Source organism: Hydra vulgaris, chromosome 12 (genome assembly GCF_038396675.1).
Source record: "Hydra vulgaris chromosome 12, alternate assembly HydraT2T_AEP".
In the NCBI taxonomy this organism is placed as follows: Eukaryota; Metazoa; Cnidaria; class Hydrozoa; order Anthoathecata; family Hydridae; genus Hydra; species Hydra vulgaris.
The window spans coordinates 6,368,341-6,374,455 of NC_088931.1; positions in this window are offsets into that span (position 1 = coordinate 6,368,341).

Consider the following 6,115-nt stretch of genomic DNA (forward strand, 5'->3'; position numbering starts at 1 on the left):
CTGCAGGATCATCTTTATCTTTGTTTAAAATATCAATTAGAGCAAACGTCCCTTTATCTAGTCAAATAAATGGATATAAATTAATAACATAAAAAAAAATCTAAATTTAATTTTTTTTAATAATCCATTTTTTAGCCTCAGATACAAACAAAAATGAATTTTTAACCACTTGTTTTTGTTAAGTGTTGGTAGTATAGTTTCAACAAAATGCTGCAAAAGTTTAAGCTTTATAAGCTGGTGTGCCAGTAGTTGAAACTATATATTGGGAGTTGTTATATATATATGATATACAGGTGACTCATGCTTGTAATTGTCGTTTTTCTGTTTTAGTATAATTTGGGTACATTGTTTAAAACACAGTTTCAATATGGCATCTTGTGAAATCGCAAACAATATCTTGAAAAGTACTGAACACTTAAGTAAGAAAGATCGCTTACAAGCTTTGTAAAATGCAGGTTATAGCAAATCTAGTACATACATTCCCAGACAAGCAGAGAAGATAGTGGGTGTTACTGATGGTCGTAGAAACAATGGAGCTGCTAGAAAGATCACTGGTGCTGCACTTGGAGGTCTTATACGTGAATTTAACAACACAACAAACAAAAGTTTAAGAAGAGTTGCCCCAAAATACAATGTTTGCCACAAAACTGTTTTAAATACTTTGAACAAACATGGTGTTTATTGTCACAAGCGAAAACCAGCACCATTTTACCATCCAGCTAAGAAAAGTGAAATATGAATAGCCCTTGGATGACTTTATCGACAGCATTTAACAAAGGGAGCAGGTGGACTTCCGATCATCATAATGGATGAAACATATATAACACAGAATGATGGGGCCAAGTTTTCAAATAAAAATTTTTATGCCAAGGATTCCTCAACAACTCCAGAAGAGATTCGCATCTCAGGTTGCACCAAGTTTCCCTTTAAAGTAGGTGTTTGGTATGTGTTGTGTGATCATAGTGTTTCTGATTACTTTATCTGGAACCAGGGAATGGTCATTGATGCCCAGATGTGCAAATTTGAATGCTTTCAAAAAAGACTAATCCCCTACATTGAGAAGCGCTGCCCTGATAAAGCTTGCATCTTTTGGCCAGACAAAGATTCATCACATTATTCTTTAAAAGTAGTTAAGTATTAAAACAACAAACAAATTCCATATGTTTTGAAACAAAATAATCCCACCAATGTCCCTCAATGTCGGCCTATCGAGCTCCTTCATGCTGAAATCAAAAGACAAGTGTTTGCTGATTCCTTTCAACCAGAGAATGTTGATCAACTAAAATAAGAATATGTCAAATCATGAATGAACTTGTAAAGCATGCTGTAAAAATGTGTACTAACTTTTCATCTTGGGTCCGTGCTCTTGTTGACAAAGCTTATCGCAATAGATTATTATCTGTTTAAAAGTAACTTGTAAACTTGTATAATGAATATAAATTTTTTATTGGAATAAATAAATACTTTGTCTTTCTTTTACGAGTTTTTCAAAATTTTTTAAGAATAACAAGATTTTAAAAAAATTCTACGAATCTATTACACAGACGTTACATATTGCCATATATTGACATAGCAGTTAAAACTATATATATATATATATATATATATATATATATATATATATATATATATATATATATATATATATATATATATATATATATATAAATATATATATATATATATATATATATATATATATATATATATATATATATATATATATATATATATATATATATATATATATATATATATATATATATATATATTGTGAGTGAAAATGAGAGAAAAGTTGCAGCGATAAAGAATTTTTAAATTTTCTACACAAGCAATCCGAAGGGATTAGCGAAAATAAATGCGCATGCATTGACTAACACATAGTGATAGGCATTGCATGCATCTAGTATATGCATCAACTGTGCATACATCAACGATTTACAACAATTTTTATTTTGAAATGAATGTAAAAGCAATTTTGTGCAAAGATGTTTAAGAGCTAGTGATAGAAAAGTGATGTACAGTTGCACGATAGACAATCGTATGCAGTAAATACTTTAAATAGAAAATGACGTTGTTTGGTAAAAAGGGTTAAAACTAATTTTTCTTTATGCAGTAGGGGTCTTTACGGTAGCAAGTACTAAAAACATTAGCCCCGGGAGCGCTTTTGTTACTTTGGCGGTGATTATAGGCAAAGCTCTTTAAATTTCCATTGTGATCAATAAATCTCTAACAAGTGCCAAGATCAAATACTGATAGCGTTGTATCAGTTTTGTATCAACAAGTTTTCAGTTTTTTATTTGACAAATTTCATTTGAAAAATTGCTCTTTGTGCTATATAAGAGCATATAAGTTTTTCCCAATTTTAAAGTTTACTTTTTCGTGAAGTACGGGACCATCCCGAGCAAACATGCTTTCATCGGAGTATCAAGCATCGGGCTGCCGCTAACGGACCGCTGTTGAAAAGTTTAGCGTTTTGCGGCCAACGTTCTGTAAACCGTCCGATATAAATAGTGAGTTTAACCATACAGGCGTTTTTAATACGAGCGCTAGCAAGTTTGCTACCACGACAAATTTATAAAACGTTAAGCATGAATAACTTTCAACATTCGCGCGTTTTAACGCATTAATTTTCATGACTTGAATTTAAGTTAAAAGTATTTCCAAAAACAATTCCAAGGACAATTCCAAACAAATCTGCTCTATAAACGATCAAAGCAACCTTACTAGAAATTCTGCATCAAAGTTTACTTTAAATTTAAAAATGACATTGGGAGTTAGGGTGAAATTAACCTCAAAAATATTTAAGCAAATCATTCAAAACAAAAGTATGAGTTTTAAACTCATTAATTATTCATGTAACGTACGTTTTTAAGCGGTGGTAAGAAATAAGACTCCTAGCGTACGTTTTAAACGCGATGCGTTTCAAAGGAAGTTTTCCTAAGGCCTATTAAATATTAACGAGAAATTCTTTTGTATTCCTGCCCATGGCCTACTGTTATTATACGGCCTGATTTGTTGCATTTTCCGTAAAAAATTAAGAGGCCAGTTTTTTTACGGCTTATTTCTAGATTTTAAATTATGTATGAAAGGGTTTATTAACAACAACAACGATAGCAATATATTTACCAGTGAATATTATACAAAGGTGTTGAATAAAATATTGAATTATAATATTGTAACAATTACTATATAAATATTTGCTTGCATGCATTGGTTTATGCTTTTACAGTCATTTAATATGTAATATATTCTGAACTGATTATTATGTGAATGTATTCTTACTGATTGACTGTTTCATTATATTCCATTAGAGAGTGGAATAATGAAATAGAAACGCAGACAGTCTATTATTATTACTGTATATAGTCGAACTGCTTTTTTATGCGATGTTATTTAAGTGGAGATAATTCCAAAAATAAATGTAAGTGAACTTTATATTTAAAAACAACTGTGTTACATTTTTTTGATTTGTTTTAGTAATAAAATGGTTAATAGATATGTTGTTACAAACTGTAAAACTGGTTACTCTAACGATCCAAAAAAGTCAACATTTTATTTTCCTGAAGAATTTTATTTGCGAGAACAATGGATATACTTTGCTAATAGAAAAGATTGGGCTCCATCAAAATATTCAGCAATTTTTGTGAATCATTTTGATAAAAATTTATTAATTACGGAAAAAGATGCACCTTGAAATGGAATCTTCTTCCAGTTCCAACTATTCAAACTGATGAATTAAGTGGATTGTCGACTCTAAGGGTTCCAAAGTTGCCCCGAAAAGAACCAACTTTGAGATATTTAGGAAAAGATGAGTTTGAAGATTTTCAAAGTGTTGATAAAATAATTAATCTTGATTCTTTGACAGAACAACATTCTCCGCCAGGCTTTACATTTAAAAAAATTCAGGATAGTGTTGTTTATTATAAACTATGTTCTGATGAAAAATCAGGCATACTGACTGTTTTTGAGTCAATAACTGTAAATAAAGATCTTTAGTTTCATTGTTATATAAAGGCTATCATATTTCTTTACCTGAATGGTTTCGTAGTGGTCATAATTGCAAATTAACAAACTGTAGTATGTTAGAAAATTTCCCTGTCTATATTAGAAATAAAGCCAATGATATGAATTAATTTTGACAGAGTTAAATGAAATTAGATATTATTCTCCTCAAGGCAGACCTCCATATTCTGCATCCATGATACGTTATGCGCAATTTTTACCTCACACTTCAACACAGTCTTATAAATTATTGTTAGAACAACTACCTTTACCATCTTTTAGTTTACTTAGAAAAATCCTAAGTGGTGATATAAATGTGTATAAAGCTTTAACATTTTTGTTACAAAAACATTGTGTATCAAGTGATTGTGTGCTTCTTGTGGATGAAATGTATCTGCAGAAATCGGCCCAATATCAAAGTGGGAAATATATTGGTGAAGATTCAGAAAGTAATCTTTATAAAGGTGTTGTTGTTTTTATGATTGTAGGGCTTCAAAAAGCTATTCCTTATATTGTGAGATCATCACCTGAAGTTTGCACAACAGGATCATGGTTGAAAAAAGAAATTGATGAGTGCATTACCTCATTGCACCAATCAGGTTTTAAAGTAAGAGCTATTGTTACAGATAATCATTCTACCAATGTTAATGCATTTTCAGAGTTACATAAATCATATACTTGAGATGGAAAACTATTTATTTATCATCCAGCTTATAATGGAGTTTTAAAAACGTATCTATTATATGATATAATCCATTTAATAAAAAAAGTTAAGAATAATTTGTTGAAAAGAAAAAAATTTGTTTTTCCTTCTTTTTCATTTGATTTCTTCAGAGACAAAGTTGAAGTTCCAGCTGGTTTTATTACTTGGGATTTATTTCATAAAGTTTATGAAAAAGACCAATTATTAAATGGAAACTTGAAAAAATCGAGGAAAATTAATTATCAGGTCACTTATCCTGGAAACAATAAACAAGATGTTAACCTTGCATTAGCAATTTTTGATGAAACAACTACAGCTGCGATACTAAGTTATTTTCCTGAAAGAAATGATGCAGCACAATTTTTATCATTGTTTCATAAGTTATTTATCACACTTAATTCAAAGCAGATGTTTAATACATCCAATCAGCTCGACAATGCTGCTGTAAAAGGAGATAAAAGATTTTAGAGAGAAATAGCAAATTGGAATAAAATTTGGTCAACATGTGAATATTTTACTTTAACCAAACAAACTTCTCATGCTCTTATCACAACATTACGTGCAACTGCATCTCTTATTGATGATTTGCTTGAAGAAAGCTATACATTTGTTCTTACTTCCAGGTTACAAAGTGATATTTTGGAGCTACGCTTTTGTAAGTATAGACAAATGAGCGGTGGTCGATTTCTTGTAAGCCTTTTAGAAGTTTGCAACAGTGAAAAGATTTTAGCAGTAAGAAGTCTTCTAAAGGAAGATATTAATTTCTGGGATGAAAATATTTATCAAACATTTGAATACTCTACATTATGCAAGATATTGCATTGTTGTCTTCAGAGATATTAGGGTGTCAGCTTTCTGAAGATAGCATGGAAGTTGCTGTTATTATAGCAGGCTACATTGCTAAAAAATAGAAAAAAATATTAATGATTATCTTGTGGTCAAAAAATGGTTTTTACAGACCAAGATGTTTTTAATAACGAATATCTGAAAATATTATCCAGAGGTGGACTTATATGTCCAAGTCAATCCCTGTCTGATTTTATTTGTCATCTTTTTAGTATTCTAGATATTATTTCTCCTATTCTAATCAAACATTGCAGTTATTCTTTATCAATTAAAAGTTTTGCAGAACAAATTTTTAAGATTTATTATAGCAGTGTTGATTTTACATGCGAGAGTCACCAAGAATGGGGAATTAAATATGGATCTCGAATTGTTATTAATATTTTTTATAATAATTTACAAAACGAAACTACAGATACTGCAAGAAAAGATCAGGTAAAGAGTTTAAAAAAAGACAAAGAACTGATAGCTAATGCTAATAAAAGATTTTTTCTCAAATCCTTAATACATATAAAATTACAAACCTTTGTTTTTATTTCCTTGTTGTTGTAGTGTTGAGTTGTA